Genomic DNA, 16,427 nt, shown 5'->3' with positions numbered 1-16,427 from the left:
TTGAAGAACAGATAGATTTTAGATATGAGCAAAAGGAAACAACACTTTAGGTGGAGAAAAGAGCCTGACAAGGACTTGTGTACTCAGAGAAAAGTGAGTCATTTGGTAACGGTGTGAAAGTAATGGTAGGAAACTGTAAACAAAACTGTCACCATTGTATGAAGCAGGAGTCAGTAAACATTCTCTGTAAGGGGTCAGATAGTAAACGTCACACTTTCTAAATCTTGTAGTCTCTGTTTCAGCTAAGGCTGACATAATGTGAAAACAGCCATAGACAATGCATGAATGAATGGATGTATCCAATACAACTTTACTTATCAAAATAGACTGTTGATAGATTTGACCCACAGGCCAGCCTCTGACACTTACGGATTTCATAATCGGTCCCAATTTCAGTGAAGTTGAGAAAGTGATATCTTTAACATCTTAAATTGTCCTGTCATGAAGCGTACTTTTTTTCAGTAACTTCTTTCAAGCTGTTTTCAATTGACACCAATATTATGAAATTTTCAAATAAGAAATTTCTTAAACACACAATCTGTGTTCAATATTAAGGCTAAAAAAAATCCAGTGTGAACTATGTTACCGTGAGTTACTACTGTGACTTTTAAAAATTACTTCCATTTAGAAACAAGATTTGGTGCACTGGGATGACCCTGAGGGGTGGGATGGGGAGGGAGGTGGGAGGGAGGGTCAGGATGGGGAACACATGTACACCCATGGCTGATTCGTGTGAATATATGGCAAAAACCACCACAATACTATAAAGTAATTAGCCTCCAATTAAAGTAAATAAATAAAAATAAAAACAAGATTTGAAGTTGGCATTTAATTTTCATGACTCCACACAATATGTTATTAAGGCCTATGAATCACAACAGTTTACCAAAACAACAAAAATAAATGATTAAGTAAGATTTCTTTAGTATTTAAAAAATGCTATTTCATATAAGACCTATAAAATAATATATATTTTAAATAAAACAACATGAAGTTCTTGGAATACTTAAGACAAATTGCTTAACTATACTGAAATGCTTCTAAACAAATCACAGCCATTTAAATATCACACTGCCAAGGACAAAGGTAGTTATAAAGATTGGACATCTTAGTTACCATGACAACTCAAAAGGCCTTAACTAATGGTATTACAGAAAATGAATGTAGAAACACCTAAGGTAGTTTATCATCAAAGACAACAATGACGCACATGTGTGTGTATGCATGTTAGTTGTTCAGTCGTGTCTGACTCCTCGCAACCCCATGGGCTGTAGCCCACCAGGCTCCGCTGCCCATGGAATTCTCCAGGCAAGAATACTGGAGTGGGTAGTCATTTCCTTCTCCAGACAATAAAGCGTATATGTAGCTAAAGGGCATATACAAGTGATGCTCTTACCACTCTTTGATAATAGTTCTACATAGCAATATGTTCATGCGTGTTTTTTTTATCATTTGGTATAAGTGTTGTTGAAAAACGTTTTGGGTAAATGTTTTTAAGAAAGGCTAACTCTAGGGTGGGTATAAGTAGACGCTTCTGCAGAGCAGCACAACTGTAATACTTGTCCAGAAATGGTCCATACGAGCTATTCCTCTAGCTTAGTTTCCAAAAGCACCTTGTTCCAAAAACTGGTGAAGATGAAACCATAGTACAGGAGGACATTAGTATTTGAGAAAGAGGATAAAGAACATTCTTCCTACCAGACCTCAGAATATTTAAAATCCACTGAATGTCTGTGAAATAACAATGTGAAAATACATTCTAGGAAAAAAAAAAAAAAGTCATCCAAGAAAAAGGAAAATATGGGATATAAGAAATTATGGAGCACAACACATGTAATATTCACACTTGGGTATAATATATAACAGCCACACTTTTTAAAAGTTTTTTTTATAAATCTCATTCATTCACTTAATTTTGCAAAAATGTGAGATTCTTACAGTTAGAAACCTTGTTTATCTTGTTCATTACTATACTCCAAAACAAAAAAGCATACTAGGTACATAACGAGCACATATTACATGTTTGTTGGATTTTATTTTTCACTTCTTTACAATTACACTGCCCCTATAACACACACACACACACACACACACACACACACACACACACACACACACACTCTTCAAACTATCAGACTCTTACCTGCACTTGCTTCCCTATCCAGCAGGTGTCCCAGTCGGCCACTGTAATACTATCCTAAAGAGAACGTAAATCTTCCTCCACTTTCTCCACATTTCACCTTTCTGATACTTTTATTTTGCCAGTGTCCAATTCCAAGCTACATAATATTGTTGGAAAAAATGTTCCCTTACAGTTTTTTTTTTTTAATGGCTGAGTAATAGTCCATTGTGTATATGTGTATATGTACCACAGCTTCCTTATCCATTCGTCTTAGAGTTTTTGAGATTCAATCTTTAATGGGCCTTCTCTACATCTTGCTAATGATTTCTGCTTCTTTCTGACATTCCCCACTATACTTTTAAAATCAATTTTATTGATATAATTTCAAGGTGATAAAACACACCCATTTTAGGTATATGATATGCAGAGTTTTGACAACTGTATACACCCATGAAATTGCTCTGACAACAATAGAAAACATAGCTCTAATCATCAAAGTTTATCCCCTGCCCCTTTACAGTCATACCAGTCCCAACCTCAACACCAGGCAACTCCTGACCTAATATGTACTTTTCCAGATAGCAGTGTGGAAGGAAAATCACAGATAAATTCCATGTGGTAAATATTGTGAGAAAAGAGGAAAACTCATGCTAAGATTACTTTATTTGGTGAACAGGCAACACATTCATGATGATTAATTGCAGAAATCAAAAGTTCAACACAGAAAAAAAAATTCCTGGATATATCGTAATTTTCAAGCTTAAAAATAAAATAAAGTAAAATGAGGCAAAGAAAACCTAAGCAAACTAACAGAAGGTAATGGTAAGCATAAAAGGAGAAACTTAAACAAAGAAATCACAATAAGAAGTTCACATATAAAAAGTAATGTAGCAGTAGTAAATCTAAATATACAAGTACATTCACCCAGACATGAAAAGATGTGATTAAAAACTACATTTGATTACTAAAAGACACTTGGATTGGGTTTTAAAATAGGCAGAAAGATAACAGATAATGTTTTTTTAATATGGTATTTGTAAAAAATGAAACAAAAATAAAATGCTACAAAAAGCTTGAAAATGACAGTACAAGAAAAGATATGCTAAGCAAATATGAGTATAGTAATAGTAATACCATAAAATTAGAATTCAAGGCAGAAATTCAATTAGAATTCTAAGCAATACAAAGATAATGGATATGGATGAAAGTTACAATCCGTAAGAGGATATAATAACCATGAAGCTTTATGCTTCTAAGAATATAGTTTCAAATATATAACAATGTAGCTTCAAATTATATAAAGGAAAATCTAATAGAAAAACAAGGAGTTATTTAAAAATCTTAAACTCTGCTCAGAAATTTAAACATTAAAATGAGTAGGGCTGTGGTTTGGCTATGCGAGTTAGCTAATTCTCACAACACCACCACCACCATCACCTTGCAGGATTTGCCAATTTCTGTTATGTAAGTACCTCACTATACTGATTTCAAGTCACAGTGTTTTAACAACTGGTTCACAAAATTTCTGCATATTCAACCATTGGCTCTCACAAGCCAATTAGAGCTGGCTCTAGTACACCACTGCCTGTGGTAAATTTTAAAACACAATGAACAATGTTTTACGTAGTGTATATGTATATTAGATTAACTATAGATAGATGAAACATTCTACCTCATAGACATAGCACATAGAAAATAAACACATAGGACATTCCTAAGAGGTTGTTTATGACATATGCCTAAAGCATCAATGTGCGAAACCTAATGTCTCAAAAAACATTACACAAAAATCTGAAATCAGATTCTATAATGCCACATGCAATAGTCACAAATCAATAATATCAATAATATTGGATGATTGAGTTGAATACTATTGAATTAAAATATCAATACTGTTGAATTAAAAATCAATAAAAAATAGAAAATAAAAAATTATACACTTGAAAATGTAAATTACCCTTTTAAATAGAGCTGGTATAAAAGAAAATCAATTTGAAAATTACATGTCATTAAAAAAACATTATGGCAAAAGCATAACATAGAATTTTATAGAATCTCACAGAAAATAATTAGATTGAAATACTTTACTATTTATTAATCTCAAGAATCTATAAAATAATTTTAAAAGGAGAATTAAGTGTTACTAAAGATAAGAAGAGTGATAAAGTAGAAAAAGGTAATTAGTATAACTAGAAGATGCATCTTTGAAAAACAAATCTGATCAAAACTAAAAAGCAAAATGTCAGATTATATATATATGTATTAAAATACAAAAAGGCCATCGGTAGTATAATTTTTGTAAATTATATGTTAAGGCAAATCTATTTGAACACTGACTTTCCAAGAAAATTATCAAAATGGACTCATGAAAATAAGGAAAATCTAATTAAAGATTAGTCAAAATATATGTAATAAAAGGGGCTTCCTGGTGGCTCAGATGGTAAGGAATCTACCTGCAATGCAGGAGACCCGGGTTCTCTCTGGGTTGGAGAGATCCCCTTGAGGAGGAAATGGCAACCCACTCCAGTGTTCTTGCCTGCAGAATCCAATTGACAGAGGAGCCTGGCGGGCTACAGTCAACAGGATTGCAGAGTTGGACACTACTGAGCGACTAACACAGACATGTAATAAAAGACTCTGAATTCTTTATGAAGGTTTTTACCAAAAATTCAGGAAATTTACAAATCCTTATGGTAATTATAGTATTATTCTAATTCATGGGCACTAAAATCTAACATCAAAACTATGTAATGATAACCCAGGAAAGAAAATCATATAGCAACCTTTTATAGGAACACAGATACTAATTTCCAAAATATTAAATTTTACTAAGTAGAATGTTAATAGAATAAAATTAGATAAGTTTGTTCTTGCAAAGATGGTCAGCGTCAGGAAGTTTACTTGTGTGCATGTAGGAGTGCTAAGTTGCTTCAGTCATGTCTGACTTTTTGCACCCCTGTGGACTGTTGCCAGCCTGGCTCCTCTCTGTGGGATTCTCCAGGCAAGAACACTTGAATGGGTTGCCATGCCCTCCTCCAGTGTATCCTCCCGACCCAGGGATTGAACCTGCGTCTCTTATGTCTCCTGCGTTGGCAGATGGGTTCTTGACCACAGGTTCTTTCCCAGGGCACCATTGTGTATTCACTACATTAACAGATAAAAAGAAAAAAGTCATATGGTTGCCTTTGTAGATGGAAAAAATAATTTGACAAAATTCAGCACAAAATCTTTAAAATATCAAAATAAGGTCCAACTGAAAAATAGTGTCTAATACAAACCTGTAAGATTCCTAGCTGGGGTCATTTTCACAAAGTACAGGCACTGAATGAGGAGACACACACTCAGGGCTGCTGGTCAGCACTGACGTGGTCACAACTATATGGGTTTGAATCCTCTCATTTACTCTCCAGGTGACTTCAAGACATGCATATGCCTTAGTTCTTTTTTTTTTCCCTCCAAATCGTCAAAATGGAGATGATCATAGAACATATCTCTTATGATCATTGTGAAGATTACTGTGAAAATTAAAATTTATATTGTGCACAAGGCATGGTAAGGACTCACAACATCATCTATGAATATTACGTTGGCATCTCATCAACAACCTTTGAGAAAAATATGGCAGGCACCATTATTATCAGCCTCACTTCACAAAGGGAGGGAGTAAAATTCAGAGAAGTTAAATAATTTGCCCAACATTACACATGGTAAGCAGAAGCATAATTGGAGTTTATTCCCGGTTCCTTCATTCACTCACACATTCATCGAAAATATATTAAGCCCCTACTATGTGTCAGTCATTATTCTAAGGACATAGCACTGAAAAAAGAAAAAAAAAAAAAAAAACCCAGGAAGTCAGGAAACAGTTAAAGGAGCAATTATAAAGTATGACTGACAAAACACAATTGCCAAGGAGGCTCTATTTTTAATTCTTTTGACCTTGCTGAATGGCATGTGGGATTTTAATTCCCAGACCAGGGATTGAACCTATCCCCCTACCCCCGTGCAGTGGGAGCATGCAGTCTTAACCACTGGACCACCAAGGAAGTCCCAAAGAGGCTCTAATTCAGCCAGAAATTCAGGAGGTGAGGTGAGATGAGAGTAGGGCACAGTGGCAAGAGGTATGGACTTGAGCTTTCATTGGAAAATCCTTTTGAAACATATTGAGCACAAGAAGGATGTAAACTGGTTTAGATTTTTAAAGCTACACTCTGGCTACCATGTTGAGAAAGACCTTGCTTGGGCAAGCACAGGCTTGGGGAAACAATTAGAATACTGCTACAGTAATCCAAGATAACAGTAATGGAGAGAGAGAATGTATATTTTGAAGATATAGGATTATCTGCTGAATTGGATGTTAGGTATAAAAGAAAGAGAAGTGTCAAGAACGACGTCGAAGGTTTGGGCTGAAATGGCAAGAACCAGTCTACTGTTTATTAAACTGAGGGAGACGAGGAGAGATGATCTAAGAGAAAAGTCAGGAGTTCAGTTTTGAAAAGATTAAGTTTCACAACTGTTAAGTATCCAATTTTATCAACATGTTAGGAAGAGAGCGACAGCTGGATTTCAGGACAAAGACCACAAAAAGAATAATGGGAATGTTGATAACATACTAAATAAGCAATAAAGTGTGTGTTAGTCGCTCAGTCGTGTCTGACTTTTTGCGACTCCAAGGACTGTAGCCTGCCCGGCTACTCTGCCCATGGGATCTCCCAGGCAAGAATACTGGAGCGGGTTGCCATTCCCTTCTTCAGGGGATCTTCCCAACCCAGGGATAGAACCCAGGCCTCCTGCATTGCAGGCAGATTCTTTAAATAAGTAAATACAAAGGGAACCAGACAGCTGCTGTTTTCACTCTCCAGTTCTGTTCACCAGACATTTATTGAGCATTCTCTGTGTGCTTGGCACTAGGGTTATAAAGGTGAATAACCATAGTCCCTGTCTGTGAAGAAATTACAGAAAGCAAACATCCTTTCCTTGTTGTTGTTTAGTCACTAAGTCATGTCTGACTCTTTCACAACCCCATGAACTGTAGCCCATCAGGCTCCTCTGTCCATGGGATTCTCCAGGCAAGAATACTGAAGTGGGTTGCCATTTCCTTCTCCAGGGGATCTTCCTGACCCAGGTGACAAAATCATGTCTTTTGCATTGGCAAGCAGATTCTTTACCACTGAGTCACTAGGGAAGCCCAATACTGTAAATGCTAAACCAGTTTGGATATCACAGGTCTGTAGGTAGAGAAAGCATCCTAGTGAAGATGACAAAAATTGATTACCTTAAAGGGTGATTAAAGTTAGCCAAAGTTAGCCAAAATAATGGGGGAAGGCATGGAGGCAAGAAATACTATGAAGCATTCAGGTAAACTCCAAGCACTTCAATTTTACCAGCACATCAAGTTGGAGAAAGGGAGTAAAAGTGGTATAATTGAAAGTCGCCCAGTCGACATTTTGAGTCCCCACAGACTACACAGTCCATGGAATTCTCCAGGCCAGAATACTGGAGTGGGTAGCCTTTCCCTTCTCCAGGGGATCTTCCCAACCCAGGGATCGAACCCAGGTCTCCCTATTGCAGGTGGATTCTTAACCAGCTGAGCCACAAAGGAAGCCCAAAAGTGGTATGAAAGTGGTATGATCAATGATAAATGAGTTGTCATGGAAAACTTTGCTTGATAGAATTTGCTGTTCACTGTGTTCAGAAGTGCAAGGCACAATCAAAATTTTCATTTGATTTAGATATCTTGACCACCCTGAAGAGAATATATTTAAAGGAAGCAAGACTGAAGGTAGCAAAACAAACCAAACATTATTACAGTACATAGTTTATGTACTACAGTACACAGTTCATATTTGAAGAAGTAGTAATAGGAATTCCAAAGTAGTAACAGTGTTACTTATTGGAGTAACATTTCCCAGTAAAACTGGCAGGTCACATTGACTGTCTGGTATGCAGAGGGAAAAAGCAGAAAGAGGCTAGAATGACTCACAGGTTTTGGGTTTGGAACGTCAGAGTAGTGGGGCTATTAGTTGAGACTGGACATAAGACAGGGTTGGCTGGAGGGGAAGATGATTCACTCAGTGTTGAAGTTTGGGTGGGTGGCGGGATAGCAAAGATAATGGTTTGGCAGACAGATGAATATGCAAATTAGAATCTTAAGACATGGGAGGGCTGAAGATACAATGCATGGGCTTAAAACCATGAGTTCAGATCAAGCTAGGAGAGCATATAGAGAGAAAACTGCAGTGAGAAATGGGAAGAATAATCTTTAAACTTTCTTCAGATAATAGCTTTGGTGAAAGGCTTCTAATTGCTTGGGGTTATTGGTCACAGCTAACATGATCATGGGACAATGGAAACAGTGACAGATTTTATTTACCCGGGCTCCAGAATCACTGCAGATGGTGACTGTAGCCATGAAATTAAAAGACACTTTCTCCTTGGAAGAAAACCTATGACCAACCTAGACAGACTATTAAAAAAAAAAAGCAGAGACATTACTTTGCAAACAAAGATCCATATAGTCAAGGCTATGGTTTTTCCAGTAGTCATGTATGGATGTGAGAGTTGGACCACAAAGAAGGTTGAGTGCTAAAGAACTGATGACTCTTGAGAGTCCCTTGGCCTGCAAGGAGATTCAACAAGTCAATCCTACAGGAAATCAATCCTGAATATTCATTGGAAGAACTGATGCTGAAGCTGAAACTCCAATACTTTGGCCACCTGATGCGAAGAGCCGACTCATTAGAAAAGACCCTGATGCTGGGAAAGATGGAAGGCAGGAGGAGAAGGGGAGGAGAAGTGGATGGCATCACTGACTCAATGGACATGAATTTGAGCAAGCTCCGGGAGGTGGTGATGGACAGGGAAGCCTGACGTGCTGCGGTCCATGGGGTCGCAAAGAGTCGGACATGACTGAGCAACTACACAACAACCACAACATGATCCTGGGCTTCCCCGGTGGCTCAGTGGTAAAGAATTCACCTGCTAATGCAGGAGATGCATGTCCAGTCTCTGGGTAGAGAAGATCCCCTAGAGGAGGGAATGGCAACCCACTCCAGTATTCTTACCTGAGAAATTCCATGGACAGAGGAGGCTTGCAGGCTAGTCCATGAGGTCACAATAGAGTTGGACCCAACTTAGCAACCGAACAACAAAAACATGATCATACAGCTAGCAATTACAGCTCTCCTGTGGACTCAGCACAGTTTCTTTGAATGCACAAAGCACATTTTTTCAATTCAAACATTTCTGAAATAGAATTCCATCTTATAAATGATCTCTAATCTCATCTCTAGAAAAGCTGATAGTAAAAAGATGGTGCTTCTTAAAGAAAATGACGGCATCTCAAGGCAAGTTCTCTGGGAAGGAGATTCTGAAACAGATTTATGTGCAGGATGTATATTGAGAAGTGTCTTTGGGATCACTCCCTATGGGGCAGGGAAGGAGAAATAAAGCCCAGTAAGGCCCAGTCTCTCTCTGGGCTCTGTGGAGCACTGAAGCTGGGATGGCCCTTGATATTGTTGAACTTGGAGAAAACAGGGCTTTTGTAACACTTCCCTCTCTGCAAAGAACACTGGGTGCACAATGCCCTGGGAGTGGCTGTGACCTGGGCAGAGAGGTTCTCCCAGAGAGGACTATCCAGCAAGTGGCACTTCCCCACCATCGGGACAGCAAAATCATCAATCCTTAAGGAAAACAAGCCACAGCATGGCATCCACCGCAGATGATTCTTAAGAACGAAGGAAATATAGCACTTTTATCTCCATGTGATTTGATCTTAATATGATCATGAAGTTCTAAACATAAATATTCCTTGGAACAAGCCATTTTAAAATCTGTTTTAGTAAAAGGTTAGGTCATCTGGAATCCCACCCTGACTGGCATAAAGTGGATAAAGAGAATTAAACTCTGGAAAATTTAAAGTAATATATAAGATCTTAAAAAGACATTCACTGCCAAGTTACCAGAGACTGGCTGAAACATTATTTGGGACAAAAGACTAAATAATAATGGTTAAGTTCTAACTTCCTGAGCACTCAGAATGAGGTAGATTTATCATGTAATTAGTAGCTCGGAAGTTCCAATGCTTCTGTCTTACACGGCAAGGAAGGAACAGCCCCAGCCCTGTAGTGGAGGCATGGAGGGTGACCCCAGCCTTGTGTCACATCCTACCTCTTAGTTGTCATCTCAGGTTAACAGCAGGTCCTATCAGCAGGCAGGCTGCCAGCACTCCCCTCAATCTACCTTGACTCCAATGACAACCTACCCCCAGCCGAACTCATGGGGAATCCAAACCTTATCCATGACTCTCAAGGACCTGAATACCAACCCTGGTGCCTTGATTTCTCAGGGCTTTCGGCTACTTTATATAGATATTCTATTAGTGTATATGCATGCTAAGTTCCTTCAGTCATGTCTGACTCTCTGCTACCCTAAGGACTGTAGTCTGCCAGGCTGCTCTGTCCTTGGGATTCTCCAGGTAAGAATATTGAAGTGTATTGCCATGCCCTCCTCCAGGGGATCTTCCAGATCCAGGAATCAAACCCATGTCTCTTATGTCTCCTGCACTGGCAGGCGAGTTCTTTACCACTAGTGCCACCTAGGAAACCCAGATACTCTATTTAGATATGTGCTAATGAAGCAACAGTTAGAACTGGACATGGAACAACAGATTGGTTCCAAATTGGGAAAGGAGTACATTAAGGCTGTATATTGTCACCCTGCTTATTTAACTTATATGCAGAGTACATCATGAGAAACGCTGGGCTGGATGAAGCATAAGCTGGAATCAAGATTGTCAGGAGAAATATCAATAACCTCAGATATGCAGACGACACCACCCTTATGGCAGAAAGCGAAGAACTAAAGAGCCTCTTGATGAAAGTGAAAGAGCAGAGTGAAAAAGCTGGCTTAAAACTCAACAATCAGAAAACTAAGATCACGGCATCTGGTCTCATCACTTCATGGCAGATAGATGGGAAAACAGTGGAAACAGTGACAGACTTTATTATTTTGGGAGACTCCAATATCACTGCAGATGGTGACTGCAGCCATGAAATTAAAAGACACTTGCTCCTTGGAAGGAAGGTTATGACCAACCTAGATAGCATATTTAAAAGTAGAGACATTACTTTGCCAACAAAGCTCCGTCTAGTCAAAGGGATGGTTTTTCCAGAGTCATGTATGGATGTGAGAGCTGGACTATAAAGAAAGCTGAGCACTGAAGAACTGATGCTTTTGAACTGTAGTGTTGGAGATGACTCTTGAGAATCCCTTGGACTGCAAGGAGATCCAACCAGTCCATCCTAAAGATCAGTCCTGAATATTCATTGGAAGGACTGATGCTGAAGCTGAAACTCCAATACTTTGGCCACCTGATGTGAAGAACTGACTCACTGGAAAAGACCCTGATGCTAGGAAGGCGGGAGGAGAAGGAGATGACAGACAATGAGATGGTTGGATGGCATCACCGACTCAATGGACATGACTCTGAGTAAGCTCCAGGAGTTGGTGACAGACAGGGAGGACTGGTGTGCTACAGTCCATGGGGTCACAAAGAGTCAGACACAACTGAGTGACTGAACTGAACTAATGAGTTTTTCCCCTCTTCTCACAGTTGAACCTGCCCACAAGGGTGGGGATGCGGAGTCAAGAGGAGCAGTGAGGATGTGGCCAGGCTGGACCCACTGGAGAGGCACTGGCCGTCTGAGATCAGGCCAAGTGAAACCCAAAAACTGAACTTCACTGAGCCTTACCTCCAAACAAGAGGGACTGCCTGAGCACGAAGCCCTGGAGGAGGTTAAAAATGCACTACTTCTGGTAATGCATTCTGAAGGTAAAGGAATACTTCTGAAACCATCGACCAAAAAAAATTTTGTTTCAATCTACTCTGCCAGAGGAAAGAATAACTTTTCCTTCTATTATCTCTATAGAAAACATTAAGAATCATTATCACATGAAAGAGGAAATCTGAGTGTATGCAGATAAAAACCTAGCTTAGAGTATTGTTGTTCTTCCAAGGCTTCTGTTCTTTAGTTGGGTGCTTGTTTTATACAAATTGAAAACATGAACTCTTTAATCTTTTTTTTTTTAAATGATCAATGACACCTTTAATATCTAAAAGCTATGCACTCTCTCCTCAGAAAAATGCATATAAACACACATCCAAAAACTTGGATGAAATCATCTGAAGCTAAAACATTAAATCCTCTAGAGGCTTCAGAATACCTTTCTTCTAGATTGTTGGCTTTGCAAAGTGACTTTTTTTAAATGCATATACATAATACATACATAAAACACATTCGTTTATCTCCTACAGTGCCTAACATTGCAGTTAACATGATGGAAGTTTAATAAATGTCCACTGATTTCAATTACCCAAGAACTAAATAGCCAACAGAAGACACAGAACCATCCTTGTAATTCTTTGCCTGGTCGTGTCTTACACTATTTCATGATTTCCTTTTTTAAAAAAGACATAATTATTGTTATTGTGGGTTCAGGTTTAGAGTGGAAGTAAAATAAACATTAAACTACAAACTCAGTATAACTACTTGGATATAACTACACATGCAATAAAAATTCACGTTTAGGTGAGGAGAGTACCCATAACACAGGCAGTACTCAATAAGTATTTGTGGATTGTGAATACATGAATAAATGAATAATAAATAAGACAGGATAAACGCTGCTGCAAATGGAGGTTTTTGGATGGGAGGGAGGCAATTGAGGTTAGCACTGGAAAGTGAATACAATTTGAATAGGAAGAAGAAGGCTATTCCAGTTAATATAGACCCAGCATAAATTATACCATCCAAGGATGAGAAAACTTAAGAGGAGTCACCAACTGGAAAGTAATGAAGGAAGTCAAAGGAAATACATCTGAATAGGTGAACTGGAGTGAGACTGCATGCGACCCTCCAAGTCAAGGTGAAGAATCAGATATTTGTTCTGGACAACAAAATACAACTTCAGATTCTTAGACAGTGAAGTTACCTAACAATTATACTTTACACGAATTAGTCAGTAATTAAATCCATAACTGAAGAGAAAAAAAATCATTCATCATTTTTTAACATCAGCTAGTATGATACTCAACCAAGCATTTACTCATTGGACAAACTATTACCTTAATCTGAATGATAGCTCTTCTACTTTAAAAAAATTAGCTTCCATTTCCTGGTCATCAACAATCATCCTTTTCTCCAGGAAAAGAGAGACTGTTGATTATTTAAGAGTGAAATTTGTAGTTGATGGCATGCTGAACCCACATGTTAATTATTAGACAGGTAAATAGAGGACTGGGTTGTAACTAGTTGAGATCCCAGCATAAAAATTTCCAGCCTCCCCAGCACATATGCCCAATAGGAACTTCCATCTGGGTTGTGACTGTTGTCTCCTGTAATATACGTAATACATTATACATACATCATTAGATTTATCAAGTATTCATGGTGTTTCTGCATTTTGACTGGTCTACTAAAGCCGGCCTTCATTCAATCTCTCTACAAATCCCTTCAGAGTACATTTGGTTACAGCCCTCTTTAGAACTCTTAACTATCGATAAAAGTGAAAAGTAAACAATGTTTTTTCTTTCCCAGAAAATTTGTATCACCCCCTCTCCAGCCAAAAACTTTATTCTTCCCCTTCAGCACCACCTTCTCCACTGGCAAACAATTATTATTTCAATGACTGAAAGTGGAAGTAAACTTGAGAATGCTATCCTAATAAATAGATAGGATAAAAGTGATCCATAAGTTGTTAAATAATTTATACCAGGTTCCTACACTTTATCTATGACATCACGGTGTCTCTCACTATTCCTTAAATGTCCAGGGAACTTCCCAGTGTTGGCTTGCCATTGTGTGTCTATCTATGTGCATTGTGTGTGTGTGTGTGTGTGTGTGTGTGTGTGTGTATGCATGCCATGTGCACACACAGATATCTTTCCCATTTCATAGACTCTGATAAAAGTCTCCACTTCTATAAAGCTTATATATTTTTTGATGTGACTGTTTATTATGTAAGTGTGCTGTAGCTATGGGGAGCTATATAGCACTGACTTTCTGATGGAAAATTCTAGCTAGTACCTTATACCTTAAATGGTTTTGATCAAAAGTTTGATGGGGGAAAACTTGTTATTAGAGAAAATCAAAATTTTTGTGGAATTCAATTACAATATTTTCCAAGGTTAGACTGAGAGAAAATTCAGATTTCACTGAGTCAAGTTCACTTAGTTGTTAACATTTCTTATGGATCTGAATTGAAGAAGAAAGTATAGAGAAGGAGAACAAAGCTGGATATTATTGTTGTAGTCACCTATATAGAAAGATAATAGTTGAACCTGTCTTTATTGTTAACATTAATAAGTGTTCAGAAAAAACTCACAGTGGACTTCCTGGTTAGCCCAGTGGATAAGAACCCACCTGCCAATGCAGGGGGCACAGGTACAATCCCTGGTTCAGGAGGATTCTATATGCCATGGAGCAAATAAGCCCCTGTGCCACAATTACTGAGCCTGTGCTCTAGAGCCCACAAGCCGCAACTACCGAGCCCAAGTGCCCAGAGACCGTGTTATCCACAACAAGAGAAGCCACGGCAGTGAGAAGCCCACGCACCTAAATGAAGAGTAGCCTCTGATCACCACAACGACAGAAAGCCCACAGAAAGCAAAGAAGACCCAGCACAGCCAAAACATAAAACTAAAGAAATAAATAGAGAAAAAAGAAAACACTCACAGTATGTCACAAACTATCCCTGAAGGAAGAAAGTACATTAAAAGAACAAAGTATTAACATTAATAATCTCTGTAGTAGAACATACCATTCGAATATAGCTAACGTATCTAACGCTGAGTCGTAATAAAAAAAAAATGTGGGGACTTCCCTGGTGGTCTGGTGGTTCAGATTCTGTGCTTCCACTTCAGGGTGCATTGGTTCTATCCCTGGTTGGGGAACAAAGATCCTGCATTCTGGAGGCATGTCCCAAAAAAATTAAGAGGAGTTCGGAACAAAAATTCAGAAAGCAGCGGTGGAAAAAATTGTTTAAAAAAATTTCTCTGTATAGAGAAATTAGTCTTGCGCATAAATTAATTCAACATGAGCTGTAAATTTGTGAATCCTATTGAAATACACAATCTGTATGATGCCAAGAGAAAATAGTAATTCTTGGCCTCAGAAACAATAAAATGAATCACTTAATGTCAGGGAGTTTCATACAACCAATGGAGATTAAGCTCTGCACTAATGATCTCTTATCAAGCAACTAATGACTTAACTTGAGCTCCTGAAGAGTCTGGATTATTATCTGAAAAGAAAGAAAGCCCCATAACAGGGTAAAAGCCCATGCAGAGTAATTGCCCTTGAAAAAAAAAAAGCTTTCTCAGTTTCCAACAGAAATACATAAAACATAAATTATACAGGAATGAAAAATATGTTAAAAATCTTGTTTTTTCACTTTGATTCCTTCGGGCACCCATTATCATGCTTGAACGGAATATTTACATCAAATAAACACCATTAGCAGAAAAGATGATGAAAGAAAATTCTTTCCCCACTTAAAGCATTTGAACGTCTGGGCTACCATGGGTCATTAAGGCACAAGGAAATAGACCCTCTAGGCTGCCACTTACCCTTTGATTTTTTTTTAAAGGAAAATGTGAAGAAATACCTGTATTGTTAGATTCCATTGGGATGCTGGGCAACCTGTTTCCAGGCAAAGAAAAGATTACTATGACTTCTATTAACCCTTTAAAAAAAAGTCTTCTTCTTTTTACTCGGGTTAATTAGACATGCCGACTCTTAAAACAGAAGAAGGAAAGGCACCGTGTTTAACAGTGCATCTCCTGCAAGAGTTCTGAGCAAGAATCAAGTGGTGTTCTGGGGAAAGAAGGAAAATGTACAGTGAGAGAAACAGGCATTATCTCAGGTTTGGCTTAATTAAGGTAAAACAAGACCACTTAGAGTCACAGAATTATTGGGAGGGTGTTAAGGCTGAGCTGAGTACCAGAAATGTCAGCCAGTATGGATACATAGCCAGGTGACATAACCACAAAGGGTAAGTGGAGAAAGAGAAATTTTAATAACGAAAAACTGGCATTAAAGTATGCTCATTTCAATGGAAAAAAATAAAATAAAATAACCTCTCCAAGATGTTTAAATTAATGTTCAGCGAGGATTCCCTGGTCTGAAGCACTTCTTAGGAGTTACTCCTAGAGTAATAAAAGAGGTGAATTACTGAACATAAATGATGTTCAATCCTTGACAGTGCAAATAGCCAAGGAAAGCACTCCAAAAGCTTGATTCTAATG

General features: G+C 38.1%; 1 protein-coding gene and 1 long non-coding RNA gene across 14 annotated transcripts in view; one reads left to right on the top strand and one right to left on the bottom strand.

Moving 5' to 3' along the window:
- The window catches only part of IL15 (interleukin 15), a 318,782-nt gene that overhangs the window by 21,308 nt on the left and 281,047 nt on the right, over positions 1-16,427 (bottom strand). The window contains exon 1 of one of the 13 annotated variants that reach the window (XM_081543552.1): positions 10,292-10,372. The exons of the other annotated variants lie outside the window; for them this stretch is intronic. The gene's annotated coding sequence lies outside the window, so the exon portion shown is untranslated. Of the gene's footprint in view, positions 1-10,291; positions 10,373-16,427 lie in introns of those variants that run through there. 13 annotated transcript variants of the gene reach the window in all.
- On the top strand, positions 9,284-12,125 carry LOC145526867 (uncharacterized). The gene is made up of 3 exons (XR_014069257.1): positions 9,284-9,468; positions 10,863-11,612; positions 11,736-12,125. It is a non-coding gene; the product is annotated as an uncharacterized LOC145526867 (long non-coding RNA).

This window comes from Giraffa tippelskirchi, chromosome 11, assembly GCF_054371585.1.
Source record: "Giraffa tippelskirchi isolate mGirTip1 chromosome 11, T2T-mGirTip1v1.2.pri, whole genome shotgun sequence".
Lineage (NCBI taxonomy): Eukaryota > Metazoa > Chordata > Mammalia > Artiodactyla > Giraffidae > Giraffa > Giraffa tippelskirchi.
This window is presented reverse-complemented; position numbering and strand designations above follow the sequence as displayed.